At 41.0% G+C, this 23,124-nt stretch overlaps 1 long non-coding RNA gene across 3 annotated transcripts in view; it reads right to left on the reverse strand.

Moving 5' to 3' along the window:
- Positions 1 to 23,124, reverse strand: part of LOC130603272 (uncharacterized) — a 174,460-nt gene that overhangs the window by 13,172 nt on the left and 138,164 nt on the right. For 2 of the 3 annotated variants that reach the window (XR_008973112.1, XR_008973111.1), the window contains exons 2-5: positions 22,387 to 22,504; positions 14,506 to 14,620; positions 4,738 to 4,784; positions 3,694 to 3,843 (exon numbers count right to left, since the gene is read on the reverse strand). This is a non-coding gene — a long non-coding RNA (uncharacterized LOC130603272). Of the gene's footprint in view, positions 1 to 1,052; positions 1,196 to 3,693; positions 3,844 to 4,737; positions 4,785 to 14,505; positions 14,621 to 22,386; positions 22,505 to 23,124 lie in introns of all 3 variants that reach the window. The other variant, XR_008973110.1, reaches the window with a different exon arrangement.

Here is a 23,124-nt window from a genome sequence, read left to right on the forward strand (position 1 = left end):
GGATATGTGAACTCGCAAAAAGGATGGAAGCAGAGAGTCCCAACACCTAGAGATCACACACACAGCTGATATCATACCCTTAGAAGGCAAAATTTGGTCTCCATTTAGACCCATTCATCCTGCTTCCAGCATTAATGCGATTGAACACAGCAGCATTTCCCAGCACCTTGTTCCTATCAGAAATAGGAAAACACTGTAGAATATTTCTCCATCAACACAAAACCTTCTTCCTGGCTTTATCTGTCTCAGTGAGAGACAGCGCGGTGCACAAAGGGTAAATATAGCTACTTCCTAGCCCAGAACCAGAACTGTTGGTGTAGGTTTACCTTTACATGCCTACTCTCAGTCTTGGAATGGAAAAGCTGCTACTACGACTCCTGCTCGAGACACTTGCTTTGTCCCGAGTCCTTCTATGCAGATTTATTTTCTGCCTCTTTGCTAATATTTTCTGCTTGCAGTCACATTTTCTGCTTGTTTCTGTTGGCATTGTTTATCTATGAGTATGAACATGCATGTCTGTGCATGTTTTTGTGCTTTTTTCATATATTTGTGTATGTGACTGTATGTTTGTATTTCACTTGTAATTGTTTCCTTCTGGCAGCACTAAAAAGCTGTAAATATCCCTATTTCTTCTGGCACGTACAAGCAGTTGTGATTACAACAGTGCAAGTTTGGAGATAACAGCTGACACATCCCTTTCTGATCACAACTTCTGTGGGAAGCCTGCCTTTTAGTCTGCATTTGGTAAGGAAAAATAAGGGTGTTTCACAGAAGATAAAACTGTGTCAGCTTGCACTCACCTAGGGATGTGCTGAGCTCTGAGACAGGTGAGCTTAATGTTCAGATTGAAGTTGCACATTGTTAAGCTGAACATTATAAATATATTCTTAGGTATGTTAGAATCAAGGCATCACATGGCTCTTTCGAAATAAATTCCAGAAGTTCTGCCTAAATAGTACAACTCTAGAATTAAAGTGAAAACCCACTGAAGTGGCATTAAAAAAAGTATATATACTCACGTGGAAAAGACTTCTTCTGTAATCACACCCTACCTTCACATAGATGTTTATAGCACTTAGCCCTGAAATAGTGCGAATCTGAAGAGCAGCAAAGACCTCAGATTGCTTCATTTTTCTTTGAAATGTAGCTGTAGCAATATTTCAGTTAACTCTATGTTTTCATATCAAAAGCAGCACTGTGAATGGAGACAGGTCATTCGTATAAACAATTAATTGAATGAACCTCTTTTTTTCCTTGTTCTTGTACTATATATGAACACAGTGTGGTTTACATGTATATAACTCAATTTTCATTGGGGAAAAAAATCCCAACAAACACACACACAAAATAGCTCAAACCCTAAGCAAAAACCAAAACAACCAGCAGCTAAAACCCCAGCAGAACTCAGAAGCTGATGCTTCAATTCTGACACCTGAACTCGACTGGGAGGATATGGTGTGCCACTGAAACTCCAGGGTGGAAATGAATGGATAGATGGGTTAAAAGAGCAGGTAACACAGATGATGGAGATTTCAAAGCAAATTGTTTCTTTGGCATTTAAAAGGATTTCCCCTTGCACAGCCAGTTGCAGTGGTAGGACTTCAGAAGAGAAGCTGTTCCCTGCCTACTCTGCATTTGCACAGTGCTTATATTTAGCTTAACTTCAGCCACTGGACCTGAAACTGCCTCAGGCACTTGGGAGACTGTGAGATAAAACATAGATTTAGCTTATCTATTTGCTTTAGTGTTCATTTTGTAAAATCAGGAAAATACGTGATTGAAATCAGGCTTCACTGGTTGGAAATAATCACAATTCATGGAGTGCTCTGCATTTACTGCCCAGCATGCAATCAAAACGTGTGACAGTGAAACGGCTCCTCCATCAGCACTGAAATGTGTATCTTGGTTGCAGGTCTTGAGAGTCTGAGGTTAGATAAAGAACTGGGCACTCCAGAGGTGCCCAGTTATTATAAGAGAGATCCTGGACAGCCAGCCTGGACCTGTGCTAGTAGAAGGGCCGAGATGCCAGTAGGTCTGCCTCACCCTGAGCAGACTTTTGTGTGGCATCTGTAAGTGTACCCACAAGCAACAGAAACGTGTGCTCCTGTGGGCAGCGACAGGGATCCAGGAGCCAGCAAGGAATGGGCAAGTGCCCAGGACCAGCAAACAAACAGAGCCAGCGATGCACTAGGAGCTGGCTTTGCCCATAGAGCTGCTTTTAAAACCACTCACCCACAAAGGCTACGGGGAAACAAGAGCCGCTGTTTCCAGTGCTGTTAGCTGGGATGAATCTCCTGGGTTTTGTTCTAGCAGGCACACTGCAAGCCTGTCCTTCCTGCAGGACCTGAAGTTATGCCAGAAGCTGCACGGTGCAACTGTAGCATGCACCAAACCTCTTGGATGAATAATAGCCCATCCAGGCCCAGACAGAGCCATTATGATATATTAAGTCAATACAGCATAGAGTCCTTCGCATTTTTGTCCTGATCTGGAGACGTTAATTGCATTCATAATAGCTCCAGGGGGCCTGCAGACTAAACACAATTTCAATGAACTATTAGAGCTCTTTCTTGGAAAGGACCATTAAGATTGCAGAGCAAGTGCTCAGGACTGAGATGCCATTTGTACAAGCTGTGTCATCACAAACAGTTTGGGGACTTGCAGTCTCTGTAGCGAAAACAGTATGTGAGGCAGTACACAGCAAACAGCTCTTCTGAAATCCTTCCAGACCTTCTTGTTTCTGTGCAGTATTTGAGTTAGGACTCAAAAGTAATGGTACATGGACTAGTCCTGCTGCAAGAGCCTTTGTCAAACTGAGGTGGTTTTAAAGGAATGGAGCTTAATAATCAATCCTGTTCTATGACTGTGCTATTCATAACCATTTACTCCATCTCCACAGAATTACAAAAAATAGCTACCACCCCTTTGGGATTCAATATTCAAACACAAATAACTCGTAAGTGATGACATTTTTTAGCAGTATCAGAAAGCACTGGCACCATTTAATCTTTTGTTGATTGAATTTAGGGTTTGGCTTTTAAAATGAAGGCACGATAAAGCCCTTCAATTCCAGCAGCACAAACAGTGGCGAAGTGCTTGCAAAGCAGTTTTGCTTACTGATTGCATCAGGTTGGGTTTGCTGCGATGCACCACGTTTAGGGACAAGAAGAAAAAAAACAGCACTGAAGTACTGGGGGAAACTGTATCTGCATCATCATAGCTTTTCAGATTTTTCATACCCTTATTTTTATGGAAACAGATTTATATAATGTTTATAAACTTATGTGGCTAATTTTCATGTAGTGCCTTGAGACAGACACTGGGCAACCCTTGAAGAGACATGAAGGAGGTGAATATGGAAGGGCTGAACAACAGCAGGTGGTTTCATACAAGATACTGAAGGTGATGTTTCTTGCATAACAAAATGCTGGTGAGAAACTGAGATGAAGCTCTAAGATTGGTTTTGAGGCTTTAAATGAAGCAAGGTTAAAATCCCCCAGTGTTAGCTTTGTCATGCTAAACATGTTTCATATTATATCTCTGCATACACTTTTAATTAATTCTTATCATTTTCAGAGGCAACATGACCTTGAATAAGAGACGTGCTGTAAGACTATGGTAGTGACAATATAAATAATATAAAAGCAATCCTGGATACAGACAAGTTTGTATTTGCTTCTATCTAAAACTTACCTGGCTGTCCTTTAATACTTTACAGAGCATGAAGAGGCATAATAGTTGTCACCTTTCTGAACTTGGAGCAATGTAGAACAGGGTGCATAACTTTGTGAAGTGCAGAAGAATCTGGGTTCAGGTAATGCTGTTCTCATCCCTGCCATAGTGCTGCAATGTAATAAACAGTTCAAAGATGGCAAAATCTGTAGTGAGATTAAAGGCTGGGAGCCATACATATAGCTTGTAAAAAAAGTGGAAAACCAAATAAATCTGCTTTAGGGGGAGGATAAGGGAAGGGTCTGGTAGTTTTACTGTCGTGTTTTCTGTACAATTTTAGGTCACATGAGCAACTTAATAATTTCTTCTGGATCTAATATAAAACCCTGGAGTTCATGTAAACAGCCTCTCTGTTTCTGAAGGAGCAGATTTCCCAGACGCTGGAGGGCTGGATATTCCAGACTGGACACCCACCATTAGAGACTGCTATTTAAAAATCAGGCACCAAGAATTTCTGATCTTGCTCAATACCCAACAAACTCCTTTGTTTGAATGCTTAATCCCACACCATTAGGCACAAAGGTCTGTTAAAATAATGTGGCTTTGGGTGTTCTGCCTTTTGCCTATTTTAAATTATCTTTCTTAACCCTACAAAAAGTTACTCTCTGAGAATAACCCGATTTACATCAGCCTGGATATACTGTCTACTCCTCTGCAGGTACCACTCGCATAGGTATATCCTGTGCTACCCAATTACAAGTTTGGTCAAATATCTTTCTCTAGCAATCTATTTAATACCCAAATAAAGAACCAAGCCTCTGAACTCTTCTGAGTTCTCGGTATCTGATGTTGTGCTGACTTATTTTGGAAGCAGCAATGCTCCTTGGAGGGCAAGAACATAGGTACAGGGTGAGGCATGGCTAGACAACACCAGGCTTCAGAGGCACGGTGGAACTGAGGTATGGTTTGCTATTACTTTATCCCCAGATATTCTCTTTGCTCGGCACAACTAGTGGGTGACAGCCTTATGTAAATACAAATGTAATTGCTGATTTGGATACTTACAGTCCAGGTACAGATGTTTTTCTAGGTTTAGTCTAAATAAAGTGAATCTAACGAAAGAAGGAAAAGCAGGAATAGTCAGTGGTAATGGGAAGCCGAGTTTACTGCAATGACATTATTGCCCCAACCATGGCTGGAACAGAAGCAAATTCACTTGTGCAGCCTCCTACCACATCCTCAGGTCACCACCTCTTCATTCTGCCACCTTTCAGTATGTACTACCAATTCGTGTAAGACACACAACTTAGCAAATGACCATGACTGATCCACTGCATTTAGGGCAAGAGGGGTTAGGAGGTCGCAGTGACACTTGACACAATGGTCTGTGTCTGCATATCAATGGCTGGTGCCATATGGGCCTCTTGATTTCGGAGCTTCCCCCTTCTCCTCTTTTGGTAAATTCACGGTTCAGAAGTCCAGCTTTCTTCCATCCACAGCTATTCACATGCTACAGCCCATCATTGCTGTCGGATGCCAGGCAAAAATCATTCTTTTCGTAAAAGCTAATCTCTTTATAACAGCATTTATACATAAATTAATGATAGATCAAAATATAAAGATGTTCATTTTTGATTATTTGCCCATTTACAGGAAATTCAGTTAAAACTGTTTAGTTTTATCATCACTAGACAAAATAAGCATGACAGGATATTCTAGCCTCTGGATTATGTAGATAACACACAGAAATGTCATTTCCATTTTCATTCTTTTCACAGAGCAACAAACCCATGCTTGCAAGCAAATTAAAATTCAGAACTTAATTGGATTTTATATTCTCTTTAAACAGGTAATATTGTTTTTCTTCTTTTTATTATTCTATCTGAACAGTGGATTTCATTTTGAGAGTGTGCCACTGAAGGTAAGAGGCCTTCTGTGCTAAATGGTTCATTTAACACCATTAAAATCTACCTTTCTTCAACACATTTGAGGATTTAGATTGTTGAATGCCAGTAGTTCAGTATTATTGTTAAACAAGAGAAGGCTATGGAAAATTATTTTCTTGCCTGTATGCATGAACATACATATGTGTGTATACATGCACACAAGCACATGCATATACGTCTATATATTTGCATGCATGTGCACAAACATATGTGCACTCATTTAAATGTACATCTCTGCATGCAAACGTAGAGAAAATGTTCCAATAATTTACCTCTGCATGCCTTTATGTTTACCACGACTTGACAAACAATTTAGGAAAATTAGAAAAGCAGCAGCATATTTTGTTTGAGTCTTTCTGGAAATCTAAGTATGAAACAATGGAAATCATTCACTGTTTCCCTTTCTTCTGTTTATCATGAGCTTCACCGAGGTGGCACTGCCTGATAATGCATTTATGATTCTATCTCTGCTGTTGGTCAGTAAAGTCCAAAGAGCTTCTCTGCTACTGAGGATTATGAAGAACAGTCTTCCCACTACTCATGAATGGCATGCCCTAGCTAGGGAAAAGAGTCTTATTAGGGCAGAATAAGAAGTATCCTGGAGAAAACCTCACTAAGCTGGTCATATTGTCATTGAAAAAGATACCAAGAATGGGACTTTAGCAGGAAACAGCACTTGTAAGGGTGACAGAGGGAAAAGTCACCTTGATGCACTCCATCTTACTTTACCACTGCTGACTCTCCGTGTCAGAGAGGAGCACTGCAGTGCCAGGCACTCTGCAATTGAGACCTCCTGACACACTTCTGTTTTGTGGCACTGGAAAGCAAGGTTTCACTCCACACAAGCCATTTGCTGAATGAAAATTCTGGATGATGAGAAAGCATTTCCTGGACAGCACTTCTCCCTGTGAGTGTTCCCAGCACAACAGGGGAGCTGGGAGGCAAGAGGCCATTCCTGTTGCATCCCCAGGCAACATGGTCACGCTTTATCCCAGGGTGACAAAGGTCTTCTTGCAAACATACATATTCCCATTCATCTAATGAACACTTCACGACCCTGAAGAATTCACTGAAGCGGAAGCCCAATTCAAAAAGCCTCAGTGCTGAACAAACACACTTGCCCTAATCCCAGGTCTTCCTTTACTCCAGTTACTTCTGGTCAGTGCATGTCAAACATCACACCCACAACTGAAAACCTCCACACTGCAAATCTGTATGGGGTGAGGCATGAGCAGCAAGGCATTGCTAACTGAGGGCCTAATTATAAAACTGCCATTACCTTTGGGAAATAACTGACCGCAAATGTCAGCTCACCAGCAGGGGTAGGAGCATTCTTGCTGAAGTATAAAATTCTCTGTATTAAGTTTCTGCTTTTCACGCTGTATCATTTTCAAGTGCATGACTTAAAACTGATTATACCAGACATCTTCCCACTTCTTCTGTGTTTTCCCTTCATCAGTGATGCCAGCTTCAACACCTGCCACAAGCTACATAAGTGTGTAAATTAAAAAGTACCTTGCCTCCTCTACATTGACCTTCTTCACAGATTATTACCTGCACTTACATCCACCTAAGACGGAACCTCCACATGTACAATGCAGCAAAACCTCTGCATCATCTGAAAATTTACTCCTCATTTTATAAGTTGTATTTATTGTGGTTTGTAACTAAGTGAGGATTTGGAATAACTTTTCAAAAATGAACCTTTTCCACACAAATGCACCCCTAAGTAATAAAGAAATAAGCAAGGAATAAGAGTCACATTTTTTGTCTGGCTAGATCTCTGTTCCCTGGGAGTTCAGAAGCGGGCACATGACTCTGTCAGAAAGCCATTTCTGTGTTTTTTCTGCCCAACCTTAAGTAAAAAAATTCTTAAATGAACACATAATGGGAAAACCTGCTCCCACCGGGATATCAAGTCCAGCTTTGTAGACATCAAAGTTCTGTCTAATTCAAATTGCTGTGGCGTAACTGTCAGAATTTGCTCTGCCATGCTTATTTATTTCAGCTGCGTGGCACTTTTCTCTTACGCTCAGCCCAGTGATGAACCCGGCCAGCCCCACTCACACGTGATTTCCATCACAGTGCTGAGTGATGTGAAACTCAAGCATAAACTGCTCTTCCCCAGCCTCTGTGCCAGCCTCGCTCTCTGCTCAAATGTCCAGAGGACATGGACATGAAAGGGGCCCACAGAAGCAGTCACAGAGAGCAATTTTTGATTTTGGAAGAGTTTTCTGAGGTTTTTTTTCCTACTCTCCCATCTTTTTTGGTTTCAACAAACGCATTTTCTGTTCCAGTAATAAGTCAAAGCTCTCTTTAAAGCACAACCTCCTATGAAGGTAAAAAAGTAAAACACACTTGGTCAGAGAATTTTTCATCTCTATCTCCTGTCTTCATGTGACGATAGCTGAAGACGCATTTCTACCAGAAGTACTTCTGATGTATAGCTTTTGTTTTGAGTAAATAAATAAACTGAAGTACTGGATTTTGGCATAAAATTCTGACTTTTCTGTGGAATGCCAACACTTCCCACATCTGTAAGGCAACACACATAAAACAGAAGGATCTATTCCTTTCCTTCTGGTCCTTGTCCTTCAAAAAAAAACCCACCAATGCCTTTTCCTTTGCAAGAAGACCCTTCCTCTTTCTATCAGTAACAAGACTATTGCCCCTTTCAAATGAATAATGATTTTATATTTACAGGTGAGACCATATGCTTCCATTCACCTCCTGCTTCAGAGAGTACCTGGTTAGCTACTGCCCTATAAATGCCATCAACTTGACTCGCAAATATGATGGAAACAAATGCATTTTAAATGCATATGGGCAGGGTAGCTGGAGGGCTATACAGCTGCAATCCCACTACTCATACTTTTATAGCAGAGCAGTTCTGTGCTTCAGCTGCAGCTCCCACCAGCAGTACTGGTACCACAGCTGCATACTGCAGGTTAGGGGTGATGGAGATCCCCAAGGGGCAGGTGCCGACTGGAAAACCTCAGTGACACAGTGCTGATCTGTGTCATGATTAAAACCCCAATACCGGTGATGGGAAGGATTTTAAAGGTCTGTTTAAATTAAATAGAAATTACATACTCCTCTTGTATGTCTAGCTTTTCTAATTTTAATTTTTTAAATAAAGACTTGCTGAGCATATCCAGTATCTGCTTTTCTAGCTATGGTGCAAGCAGTTAAGACCAGCTCTTTTTATTCTATGCAAGTGACTGGACTGGGCTGTTGAGTACTCAGCATTACCAAAACATGTAATTCTACTCATGCAAGGGATACCCATCAGCTTTTGTCTGTCTGCTTTAGGTAATTGTGTGAGACTAAGTAAAATTCAAGTAGTTCCTGAAAGGAAGAGGCATTCATGAGCAAACCTCTGTAGAGCAGGAGGATGGTATTATTTCTACTTTTCAGCTGACAGGGAGGCCTGGCAAGGGACTTATCCAAAGTCACACCAAAGTCTGTGGTTCTCACTAGCCCCACCCCACCTTGCAATGCTTTGGCAGCTCCGATTCCTGTGCATAAGGTAATTGTGAGCTCCACAAGGAGCCTGTGATGGTCAGCCCTGTTAGGGGGCTGTTACTGATCACTAAATCCAACTCCTAAAAAGATGTATGGAGATGCAGTTGTGTAGAAGGCAGCTCGTCAGTGGCACCAGCAGAGAGAGGAATTCGCTGCAAGACAGCAGAGCTAACACACGAAATTGTCAGGGCAGGATGACTACCCACAGGCAGAGTTAGGACATTTTATGGGAAAAGCATCCCACTCACACCATCCTGGTAGTTAGATGCAAACAAGCTCCTTGCTGGCATACCCAAGGCATGGCAGTGGCTCCCTACTGATTTGATGAAAGAGAACTATGGGACAACCTATATGGTGGTGCAGGTGTGGGTGGGTGAGTAACTGGGGCCTTAACCCTTCTCAGAAACATTGTGGTTTGCAACTCTGGCTCTCACAAGAGGTCTCTTTGACCCCTGATACTGTGAAATGAACTTTTGGGCAACTCGGATACATGCTTTTAAACAAAATCATGTTTCTGAAGGCAACACGTGGGGAAAAAAAAATCCCTTCTTTCCCCACTTCACTTTGGAAAACAGGCTGTTGAAATAGTTTTCTTCTTAAGTATTTAATATCAATGCTTAGGGAAAAAGCAACAGCAGGAAAAGGTTGCCAAGAAATACCATCTTTCAAATTGTGGGTGTTGATTACTAGTAAAAGGGAACCTGGTGTTATCCTCTTTGTTAGAAGAAAAATAAAGGGGGAAAAAAAGAGCCAAGATAAAACTAATTTTATGTCATTAAATTATACTTTTGTCATTACAACCGATGCCAATGGAGTGGCCATAAATCTAGCTCCTCAAAGAGAGACAATAGAGTAAGACTGGTTTTAAATTACAGAGGTTTTTTGCATGCAGATATATTGAAGGACTTCATTCAGCTGTGACTATTTATAGTTTTAAGGTTATCTTGGCAAGAAGTTTATGGCCTTTATATTACCCCTAGACAAGTCCAGTTTGGTCAAACATAGATAAATATTCCAGAGGTCCTCAAGTATATTTATCTTGCACCCATCATCTTCCCACCCACCCCAATATACCCCAAACCAGAAAATACCATGCAATGCCTCTAACAATCTCAACACCTTAGGCACAACTCCTGACACCTCAGGAACATGCTACAGGAGATGTCAATGCTCCTAGCATTTATATAAATGTGGCCAGTTATATTAATGGGTCATTAAGATTTGCCACCTATCTGTTCCTGTTGCAGGGAGCTGTCAGAAGTGTGATGGGCTGAATGTGACAGCACAGCCGCTGTGATTTTTCTCTTGCTTGCAGAGATCAGTCTGTCGCCTCAAGCCTGAACCCACTTTAAAACTTGCTGCCTGGTGAATGGATTAATTTGTAGCAAGATCTAAAAGTCATGGATTTTCCATGACTTTATCTCCAGTCTAAAATATAAGCTCAATATCTCTAATGCTTGAGACACAGGAAAGATGTGAAACGTGCCCTTTAAAGGGTTTGTTTCTATTCTTTTTGCCGATTGCCGTTTGTTGTTCTGCCACCTTGCCGACTCACACAGCATCTTAGCAACATCCCTGGCAGCCTGCTATAGGGAGATAATACTAATTAGAGTTATCAAGTCCATCTTGATTTTGACATGATGCTGCACACTGCTGTGCAGACTGCAGACGATACATCTTCCCCCCCTCCACCTCCCAGATGTAGCACAGCTACAAATGCTCAGCTCAGATCAAGTTATAAAGGAAAAAGAGAAGGTCACCAGCCGCTTGCAGCAAATCTCCTGCTGATTCTGTGCCAAAACACTACTGCTTTTCCCAGAGTAAGCCCAGTTCTGGTAGATTTGCCAGGTTATACCTCTTTTCTTACACTGGATCTCAATAAAGTAGTCATGCATTCACAGTGTTTAGAAACTAAATTCATTTTTTATTGGACCAACTCTGCAAGCCTCATCAGGAAGCAGCGAATGAGCTGGAAATCAAGCTATAAAACACATTATATTCCTGTATTAGAATACAGAAATTGACAGGTAAAAAATACACTCAAAAAAGTGTTATAACAATAAATAGAGCCTAACAGGAAAGGAATATTTTTTCCTGTTGTCTGGTTGTCTGACTTGCTATGGAAATGCTGCTTTAAGAAACTTCATTATGAAACAAGAGTCAACAGTATCAAAATTTCACCTTTCTTTTTGGAAACCCAAACAAAAGTACAGCATGATTTCAAAGTATGAGAGATTTTGATTTTCCCAATAATTCTGTTATCCAATTGTGCCCCTTTAATTAGATATCAGCAGCACTTTATTTATTTCTAGTGTATTGTTACCAGGTTTTTACCTATCTCCCAGCCTATGAGAAAAATCAGGAAAATAGACCTACAAAAATTAATCTTCCTTTTCCCTGTGCAGAGATATTAAAATGGTAATTGCATTCTTTATACCTCTAAAACCTGGTTATACTTCTAGATACTTATCTGAAAGCCCAGTGAAATTGTGTGATAGCTGTTGTTGATGCTACTTACACATTACTGGAAGTTATTGAGATGTGATAATAATCAGTGCATTGTAATAGCTTCACACAGTGATGCTAAAGTTCATTGGTGCCTTTGATTTCTACACTGAAGGGTGATTGTCTGGACAAATAAACTCCATTTATTAACTTCTAATGTCATACTTACCTTTATTTATTATAGTACCGGAAGAAATTTTGTCATCTCAATGACAACCTCAGCTTGCAAAGGGCAATTTCTTTAAAACCTGGAGCTTAAGTACAGACTGCCTCCCCATGAGCAGGTAGGTTATGTGGTCAGATCCCACTTTATTCCTTAATGTAATTCACTGTCCCATAGAAATATCTTCCGCTCCCTCTCTCCCTTCCTCCCTTTCTCCCTCCTGAAAGTCCTCAAACTGGTATGACTTTGTTGTGGTTGGTTGCTCACTCCTTGTAAAGATCAGGACCACTTTGAAACATGTCCAGGTTAAACTGTTTGCTACACAATCCATGAAAGCACGGACTTCAAAAAAGTATCTCATAATTCAGGAGGATTTAACAGAAACAACTCAAAGGTTACACATTGTTGTCTCCTGCTCACTGAGGTTCTGTACATGATGGATTGGGGGGAATTTTCCACTTTGTGGCAGGGCTCATACACCCCACGAGGAGAGAGCAGGAGGAAGACGTCCCAGTTAACCCACTGCCAGTCCCACGCCTGTGATGTGCACCATAGGATGAACTCACCAAAAGGGGAGGTTGGCTGCTCCTGGGAAGGAAGTGGGCAGAAACCAGTTGCCTCCTCGGTCATGGGAGTCCACCAGCAAGAGAGTGATAAGAAGACAGCTGCTGCCCTTCAGTGGAAGGAGGCAACACTGATATTTTAGCCTTACAAGGCTTCTCAGAAGCCACTGTGTGGTGTGGGTTGTGATAAAACCAGTCTTCCCTTATCTTTGGGATATAGCACCTTCATGCATCAAAGCCTCCTAAAATAGGAGGGATGGTGAAGGGTGATAGGACTTCCTTTTTTTGTTTTTTTTTTTTCTTTGTTTTGCTTTTAGATCAAGTTATTTGAAGACTTCATTTTCCATAGGCTCAAGCATAGAAAGGCTAAGCAAGAATTATGAACAGTTTAGCTAGAGGCACCTTTCTTACTTGTGATCCAGACAGGCCCTTCAGGAAACGCACGTGTTCTGATTACTCATTCCAGAGCCACAACATGTGCTGAAATGGTGAAACAGAAGTTCTAGTTAAAAAAAAACGAGGGAACAGAGATCTTTTCAAAACTCAGTATTTTGTCCTCTGGAAGAAGTTGTGTCAACGAGAGAAGGAAGTGAACAGGTTACACTGTTAAAAACTCCTCTAACATTTGGATTTATTTCATTGTCATTTGGCAAGTTCTCACAATGGCCAGCTTCAAATGCCCTAGAGTAATTGCAAAAGAAACCCCATTAAGAGACCCTGATGAGGGAAACTATTAAAATTGAATAGACAATTTCTCTACCTCATTTTTGCAGCAAATAATATAGTTCCACAATGTTTTTCTCTTTTCACTGGAAGTGTGAATTACAGTCCTATAAATTCACCCTTACTGTCAATTAAATTAAATAAACATTGTCTGAGTGCATTAGGAAGAGATAGAAAACAATTCAATACCAGGGCCAGTTACTGAGGAGGTTTTTAATGAACATAAATTGATGTAATTAAAATAAATCTGCTTTTCACGTTTCTCAAGAAGATGCCTTGTAGCCGTTCATGTAGAGCTCTACCACAGAATAAACACTGCCTATGTTACTACCTTTCCTCAGATTAAATGGAAGCTTCCTGCTTTCTGGGGTTTCAGAGACGAGTAAGGCTGGAGGATGCTGTCTACTTAAATGGTTGTTAAAAGAACGTGAAAGAAAATATCAAAATTTATCTTATTTTGTTAAATTCTGCTTCCCCTCCCCCAGCATCACCTTCTTTTTATAGAAAGAAATGAATAAATAAAAGTGCCTTTCAATATCACTTTTCATAAGCTGTTGGTAAATAGTTCTATCTCCTATGAATTCCGCATTTGGAAGGTTGCTTTGCAAGCTGTGATAGAGTCATATGTTAGGACCATATTCAAAACCAACAATGTAGGGTTAGAAAAGTATTTTTCTGTTACATGATCTTCCTCCCTCTCTTTCTTTATGTCCTTAAGATAATGACAATAGGATCACCAACGGTTTTAGCTGCTTAAGGATAGGAGGTATGAGTTATCAGCAGATACCAGCTATACCTATCAATAAACCATAGAGAGCTGAGGAAAGCAGGGAGCTAAAGCAGCTCATTTGGAGTACATTAGATAATTTTAAACTGACTGAGATTAATGAAAAAATTATCAAAAAATCTTTGGCATTTGAGTACTACACTGATGGTGATGATGCCTAATGTGGAGGTGTGTGCATACAAGGGGTCCCTGTTTTAAACTGCTCTGAACTCACTCCACAAGGAAGCTGTTTATATAGGTCCTACTGACAAAATAGAATCATAGAATCGTTAGGGGTGGAAAGGATCTTAAGATCATCCAGTTCCACCCCCCCTGCCATGAGCAGGGACACCTCCCACTAAACCATATCACCCAAGGCCTCGTCCAACCTGGTCCTGAACACTGCCAGGGATGGAGCATTCACAACCTCCCTGGGCAACCCATTCCAGTGCCTCGCCACCCTCACAGGAAAGAATTTCCTCCTTATATCCAATCTAAATAAAGGTCACTGATCATCATACTGATCATCACTGCACAGTCCAGTTCTCAAGATTGCTCTGCAAAGAGCATTTGGGTTTAGAGCATAGGTAAGGCATAAAAAAAAAATCCTCTATCTGACAGAACCACCATTCTTCCCCTCACCTTCACTTGGGTTCATCCAGGTTCTCAAGCTGAAGTCCCACTGTCTCTGTCAGATAAATTGTACAAATCAACTTCCATTCCAGGAGTTCTCCTTCACATGGCAAAATCATTGTGGCTGGAAAATAGAGAAAGGATATTTCTTGAGTGCAACACTATCATTGACAATTAGTGCCTTTGGCTTCCCCTCTACAGCAAGAAGAATTTCACTCTGTGGATAAACAAAGAGCTTAGGTCTCTAGGCTGTTAGCCTTTAACAAACAATAAATTCATGCAACACTGTAGAAGGGAATAGAAATCAGAACAGCAACTTGAAGGGCTCTTTTTATAACATAAAGGATGTTTATCTCCAGGAAAAGAAGGCCCAGCAGCTAGCAAACACCACAAAATTCCCACACACCATGGCATTGTCTATAGCTCTTAGAAAGGTAAAACATGCTTGAATGGAGGTTAGCGTTCTTAACACTAGAGACCTGCACACTTAGAGAAAGACAATCACAGCACACCATTTCTCCCGAGGCAGTACAAAGTACTCTTTCTTATAATTGCAAGCATAAGATTTAAAAACATTCCTATTGCCTTAATGAGTCATGTTGCAAACTGGCAGCATACCAACCACTGGTTTAGGCTGTGTGGCACAACATGTAAAGTCCTTAATTCTCAATGCACAGGTCTCTCCACCCTTAGAAGATAGTGGCTTTGATAAAGGCTGGGAAGCATGGGAGCTCATTTACAGAATGCTTTTAGGGTAAGGCAGTTCTGCTCTTTTCAGTGTATAAATCTTTCCTTCCCCCCCCCCCCTTCCTCTTCTGATTTTTCAAGGTTATTATCTCAGTGCTTTTTTCCTTAGTACCAATTCCTCTGAACTTGAGTGCACAATGACTCACAGCAGGGAGGCAGAGAGAGCTACCACCAGGAGCCTCCTCCCTGGAGAAGCTTCACAATGCTTCCTATTATTTAGGAACTTGAAATGCTGGCTTAATAGCACACATCTCTTAAACACCCCTTTCTTTCATTTGTTCACCCCAGGGAAAAAGCCAAGGATAGATATCTCCACTCCTGCTATGCCACCCTCCCCACACGAAAGGTGCATGAAAGCAAGGGGGGCTGCCAATCTCCACATTGCAGCTGTGACTCCTGACACTGCTGTTCAGCAGAATAAAGTGATGGGCTCCAAAGCTCAGTTCCAAGTTGTATTCACCCACCAGTGAAAGCCCTGAAAATGGTGAGAAAAAAACACAGTACATCTTAGGGGAGCATTACATTTGGAAGTGTTTTATTCATGATCAACCCTCTACCCCCAAAATCAGTTGGAGTGCAGGGGAGAAGACACTCCAGATGCTTTGACTGTGCTGGGATGGGGTGAAAAGCATCTCTGCTAATGTTTAGTAGAGGACCTTCTTAGTAGAAGTAAATCCTCTTTACCAGAACTCTCTTACCCCAGTTAAAGTCAGCCATCCTTTCTTGCACTCCCACACAGTATTTATTCAGCACAAAAGGATAGATACCAGGGACATACAAACAAATTTCTGCAAGGAAATCAACTCCCCCACTGTCAGAGATGACAAAAGTGCAGACCATTCTGCCTCCATGTGGGCTGTAGCCCTTCAAGCTTGAAGACAGTGTCTTGCAGGCTGACAACAGAATACGTGGCTATTGCATGGTATTGGCAAGCCCTCAAACTAACCTACCAGTCATTTAAATACGACTGTGTTATCTATTGCTCCTTCTAAATTTCTCTCCTCCAAAACCCAGGGCAGGTGAAATCCAATAGCATGCACTGACTCACAAATAGCTATTCATTTTCAAGGAATCTTTCACCTGAATCTTTTGTTAGAAGATTCTAAGGAAAACACTGGGTAACAGAAAGTATAGATGAAGTGACAAGTTGAACTGATAGCACACAATAAACGGTGTCTGGGGCTTCAGTATTGTTTGTTTGGATGAACAGGGTAATGGTGTGAGCCTAGCAGTGGTTCAGGATTACAGGCTACTAACTCCATTGTAAGAGATTCACCATGTGATGCTGAGCGTGTCTCCTTGCCTCTCTTTTTTTCCTCTCCTTGACACAGTTGCTTCTACATTAGCCATCTGCAAAAGAAGGTCCTCAGAAGAAGGCCTGTCTTCCATCGACTTCTCCATCTCTGTTCTGGCCCTGGCACCATAATCCCTTGTCAGCATATCTAGCAATTGTCTTAAAGTGTATACAATTATAATGCATAGTAGTTATAAGAGCAGAAATAACTACTGGTTTTATGGTCTTGTGGCCTGTATAGCAATTTGTTGCAGTTCAGACATTATTCACACGAAGTCCAAGATCATAATGGTAACATCCAATGCATGTGATGACTAGACACTTTGGTTGACTGCTTACAGCAAAAATTGTTGTTTACAAGGCACTTGTAGAGATGGCAGCACTGCACTATTAAAAATGTATTAAATTAATTGAATTCAACCAGCCACAATAATAAAAAGGAGGAAGTGAGACTCTTCCACGACAGTACTTAGCTGCCTTTGACAGCATGCAAAGATGAATCCTCTTCATGAAATGTGGCATGCGCACAAAGGTGGATCAGGTTCTACTCTTGCTTGCTCTGTAACCTTCACAGGCTGCAACAAGTGGAAATGTAGTAAATGGGGAGTTTTCCTGTCCTGCCCCCACCCACTTGCAATCCAAGAACAGCACAGATTAGAAGCCCCAGTTTCCATTTGGACTGCTTCCCACAGGGATAAACACCTGCAGAATTCAAGTGTCATTTGGACATGCATGTTTCTAGAATGCCAGAAGATGAGCTTGTTCCCTTCCTTTCGCCATGCCATATACCAACCACATTCATGTGCCCATGAATACCACAAATCCAGGAGCTCTGAGACAAGTGGGGGCTCAGGACACAGGTTCTGAGCTAAATGAAACCCAGAAAGGGTGAAGCAGTTTGGCAAATCCCCAAGTCAAACCATCACGATATTGAAAAATCTATCAAAAAGCTAACTGCCTGGTAGAGGAGGTCAAGGTCTTACTGTGCAACTTTCTTCTTCATGCCACAGAGAAGTACAAATTATCTTTTCCTTCAGTACAACTTGTGTCACTTTCAGGTGATCACAGAACGGTAGGACATGGAGCTTTATCCAAAACAGCTGAAATTTCAAGCCTTCTACATCTCAAGAGTAACATGTGCCCAGCAATCTATTGGCAAAAGGCAGCTGGATTAGGCATCAATCAGATTAATGCTGGGTGGAGAAAGAATATACACCCTTCCCCGAGGACACCATGTTTGAAAGGCTTCAGAGTTGAGGGCTGAGCACACCCACAAGCTGCTAAACTGGGCCAGCTGCAAAGATATCCTCCCCATCCCCAGCCTCCAGCTCTTTTGGGCACTGATTCGGTATCCCATGCTGCTGCTGCTGCTGTGCAAGAGACCAAAGGTTCATTAGGCATTTCTTCCTTCCCTCTGTAAGACTCATCTTGAAAATGTACTGCAGCCCTGAGCTGGCCTGACTCTGCTCACGTCTCTTCTGCCCAGCGTAATCCCTCAGCTAACTGCTGCATGGGAGAGGCAGCTCTTCCCCATGCACGAGTCAGTGCTTGGAACATGAATATTTCAGAACTGAATACAGACTGCTCAAAAATTATTAACACATTTCTGCAATGCATGTTCAAGGACTGCTGTAAAATAAGAGCAAGCTGTGCTTTCAGGGTCTGTGCTTTCCACTCTCAGACTGATCCTGACAGTATTTAAACCATGCAGCTACAGCCTTATTATGGAGCATTAATGCAACAGATCTCAAGGATATTTATTGACTGCTGCTGTTCAGAAACATTTGGGAATGGTTACTTGACCCCTGTTAGATCCTATGCTAAGGTGACATCTCCCAGGAGTTTATTTGTATTTCAAAGAAGAACACACTGACCATGTTCACTCTTTCCAACATTTCTTCCAGACACAAAGGATTATTTACGTATGCAAATATCTAATTCATTTTGTTCTTTTAAAATGCTGTTTAAATACAGCTTTTAAGGGAAATAGAGTCCGTTTCAATTTATCTTAGTTGAAACTAGGGCTATAAATCTCTTCAGTTTCCTTTATTGATCTTAGACAAAATTACAAATATAAATTACAGCTGCTGCAAATTAAATGTTCTAATGACTGTGTTTGAAAGCAAATGCAATAACGTCAATAACACATTAGATAAGACACAGCAAGAATAGCATAAAGATACCATTCACTGGTGAAATCAAAGAGATTTCTGTGGAAACTCACAGCCAGGGGGTCCCTTCTCCTACAACCAGATTTCTCTCATATCCCTGATCAAGTTATGAAATTAGCTACACCGGATCTATAGTACTTGCAGATGGCTTAACGCACCCACCAAGAAAACTCAGGTTTTCAATTGGTCTGTCAGGCACTGTAGTTTCAGGATCTACCAGCTGCTAAAATGCTGTTCTTGGAAGTTTTTCTTGTAAATGCACCATAAATGGCAAGCTTTGGCTGAAACTGTATTTTCTGTCTTGAAGAAATCAGAAAGTTTGTACACTGGACCAGGGCAAGAATCCAATACTGGCATATGGTGCTGAATCACTGTATTTGAAGAGGCAATACATATTCCATACAGCCCACGTTGAAAAATATAAATATATCTCCAGATTAACTGTTCACTGGTTTTCTTCATTCTTGATTTTACTAAAAACACTAGCCAAAAGGTCATGCTCTACAAGGGCAAATATCAAGTGATGCAGTTTCTATTTCACAAAGCAGCAGCAGCATCAGTTTTCTACACCACGGACACTTAGACCCTTAAGCACAAAGGTATCGGTTTACCAGGTCATGAAATTGCAAGTATAATAGCAGTGACTTTGCTGCACTTGATAAAACAGTAAAACATTTCATTTTGCTGCCTACTGAGCTTTAAAAAAACCCAGCATTGGAGAGGAGACAACATTCTTGTCACCATCGAAGTATTTCAAAATACCGACTTTCCTGCTTGTGATCTGTGGACATGCATTTTTCCTTCTCTCCAGTTCTGCCGCTCCTTTCTGGCACTGCAAATATCCAGAAAAAATGATTCCTTTTATGCTTTTAAAAAGTTTTATATGATCACAGAGCCTCTCTGAATACGTATATCTGTGTGTAGTCAGGGTATTAACATTTCTACAAATTTTATGAAGAAGACATCTTAGTAACTAGACAAATAAGCTGTCCGTTTATCCGGAGATAAATGCAGGACACAGGGACTAGAAATGCTGTTGTCTTTGTAGCTCATAGAACTAATTGCTTCTAAGCAGAATTCAATTGGTTTGATAGACACCATTGTTTCGGGGCCTAACTGCTATTAAAAGTGTTGCTATTGGAAGTCTCGCTTATAAATGCACCATAAACAGCAAGCTTTGGCTGAAACTGTATTGACTGTCTTTGGAAACCAGAAGGATTTTGCATACTGGGCCAAGGCAAGACTCCAACACTGGCAGGTGGTGCTGAATCACAGAATCATAGAATAGTTTGTTTGGAAGAGACCTTCAAAAACCATTTAGTCCAACCCCGCTGCAATAAGCAGGGACATTTTCAACTAGATCAGGTAGCCCAGAGCCACATCCAGCCTGACGGATCCTCCTAGCCTGAGATTTGTCCCATACATGATACCTTGTACCACTGGCATCTTTTATGTTTTTGGACGAAGAAGCTGGATATTTTTTTCTTAAAATAAAAGCATTTAGTGAATTTCCCCAAGTCCTTGGGGTGATTCAGGCACCATTTTCTATTTTTATGGTGAAACCAGTGGGCATACCAGTAATTTTCCAAACCTAGCCTATATGGCTGGTAGACCTGTGTCTCTAAGGTGTAAGCACAGGGGCTTCCCTGGACAGGTATGGATGGCCTCTGATCTAGGGATAGTATTTATGTAAACTAGCCTCTGACATTCTGGTTTATCCTTCACTGTATATCAGTTTGAGAAATTTAATTAATGGTTTAGTTTGACTTTTAGCTCTGTGTGATATTTTCTGGTACCAAAACTTGACACTTAATAAAGGAAATTTCAAGAAAACACCAGCCAGCAAGCTAAATATTTGCACAGGAAAGGCAGATTTTATAGAGACCTCAAAAATGATTGCCTTGCTGACAGCCTAGAAAGATTCTCCTACTTCAACCTCAAGATGCCCAAAGCAGGATCTTCTGCCTTAACACTTTTTATACTGACTTCTTCTCAAAATAGAAAGGTCTCTTGTTCAGCTCTTTTGGGTAATAGTGCTGCCCATATCTGGCTTTGGGAAGATTTTTCTCCTCTCCATTAATGTTCGTTAGTCCAAGCTATTCTGCGTGTAGGCATTCAAGCATGTACAAATTCCAGTTATCTTCCATGGGAATATTCTGCAAAAATCATCTGCTGGATGCAAAAGTTCAGCTGAGAGAATTATCAACATCCAACAGTAAATGCTGTGATCTTAGTGCTAAATGGCAAAGAAGCAATTACAGAGATCAGGTTAAATACCTTTCACAATGCCTGCAAGGCTTGAAATATTTGCTTTTTTAATTGCACTTGGTAGCACAGGGTTTGTGTACTAGTGAGCCAGAGTGGAAAGAACTGATCCCTTCCTGAGCCTGGCCCCTCTTCTGCAGTTATTTGCAGAAGGGAAAAGCACAGCCTTTGCATTCAAAAATCTCATGGAGCTTTGCAGGCAAAAACCACCCATGAAAATTTCTTTGATTATGTTTAAATATTTCAGAGAGGTGACCAGACTTTGAAAGTTTAATTACCTTAAACCAAGAGAGGGCAGAGAATGAGGGCAATGACAAAGAAAAGGAGAAAAAATGAACTTTTTTCCAGGACAAAGGGAAGTTACTATTTATGAACCTGCAAGAGAATTAGAGCTGAAATAATTAGACAGAAAAAGAGATTTTAATTAATGATGGTAATTCTTACAAAAGGAACCAGATTGCCAGCCCTGGAAACTGCCAGTTCTTTTTATCCATAATGAACATACAATCTCAATGAAACTATTGCAAAGATCTTTAGTGCTGCACATAATTCTGAGCTGAGAAGTCCAGTGTCTGCCTGGTCATACCTCTTGTTTTTTTTCTGCAGATGAGCTTAGCAACATGAATAGTTCATTAAATCAATACTTTGGTGCAACCAGACCACTTGACATGGGCCAGCTGATCTCTAATGACTTGAATCAGATTATATTGATGTCTAAGAATCATAAAATATACTGAAATCAACGGAGAGTCCCACAGGTACAAATGATCACTGCATCAGGGTCCCAACATGAGGAAGTCATGGCAAATGGTTACCAGCTCCCTCCAATGCCTAAGTAACCCTTTAAAAAAAAGGTACCTCTTCATTCAAATCACACTGCTTTGGTTAACTTCCTGTTATTCTGTTTAGAAACAAAGTTCACACTATCCCAGTCCTTATGAGCACCATATCTGCGTGGGCCATGAGGCAACACATTTGTGGAAAGCAGCAGCTGCAGAATTTGCTCCCGAATTGGAAGGTGCAGGGGAAGGATTGGTTTTTTAGTTATTAATAATATTCTGGAGTAATGAAATGCTAGCAGAAGCCTTTCACCATCTCCCTTTACATCCTGTTCTCCATGCCTTTGCAGCAGATGGAGAATTCTACCTCCCAGAAGTGCTGAGCAGACTAGCAGATCTGGTGTACAAGTCCTCTGATGGAAGAAAAACTAGCCTGGCTGTTCCCTGAAATGTTAATTTCTAATCCCTGTTGGCTAACACAGCTGGCTTAAACTGAGTCTGAAAAGTAATACCTTGCTGCAGTTCCCATAACGTCCTATAGTAAGGAGAGCAATGATCTTCACTACTTGAGCCCAATATGAAATAGATTAAGTCACATGTATCAACTTCACTTTAACATGAGCATTTCTATTACCTGGGTCAGAGATTCTGTGCAGTCACTCTCCAAAACCTCCTGTTATTAATTCAGCAATTATAGCTTTATGGTGGCAGGGAATCTTCAGTGTTTGAGCTGGCACTGGAAAGCTGTAATTCTGAATGGGACATGAAATGAATTACTGGATTGCTGTAATTTTTCAGCTTTTCATGCATTTTCACTGCATATATTAAAAATAGAGCAAGTAATTCACCTTTAATTATGCAAATTCAAAGATAGGAAGACAAGAGACGGATGAGTTTTTAAACGCCTGCTCTGCCTGGCCACCTGAGGTCAGCATAGAAAATACACCAGCTAATCAGGTAGCCAGGCCCATCAAACTCCTGCTTGCCTGGACGTACACAAAATTACCTCTGTTTAGTATTCAACACTATTACAAGAGCACAGAGTACAGGAAAGAAACTGCCAAGCTGAGGAAAAGCTGGGAAAAGGCAAACCTTCTCAACCTGCCTTCCCCATCTCTTCAGATGTTCAGGGCCAACTCACACATAGCTGTCCTCACATCTGACATCAATATAAGACCTCAGAGGCTTTCAGGTATCTACATGCTTTCTAATTTGGCAATTTACTTCCTGACACTAAAGCTTGATTTTACTGGGACAGCATCCTTTGCCACTCTTCCTCAAGGAAAGGGAAAATTTGCCCAACACTGATATAATGAATGACTTTTCACTAGAGTATTAAAATTAGGACCATTGCATGCATCTGCTTCCATGT

The sequence above is a fragment of the Pezoporus wallicus genome, unplaced genomic scaffold (genome assembly GCF_028554395.1).
Source record: "Pezoporus wallicus isolate ANWC-B61680 ecotype Strahan unplaced genomic scaffold, APGP_CSIRO_Pwel_v1 scaffold_7392, whole genome shotgun sequence".
Classification (NCBI taxonomy): domain Eukaryota; kingdom Metazoa; phylum Chordata; class Aves; order Psittaciformes; family Psittacidae; genus Pezoporus; species Pezoporus wallicus.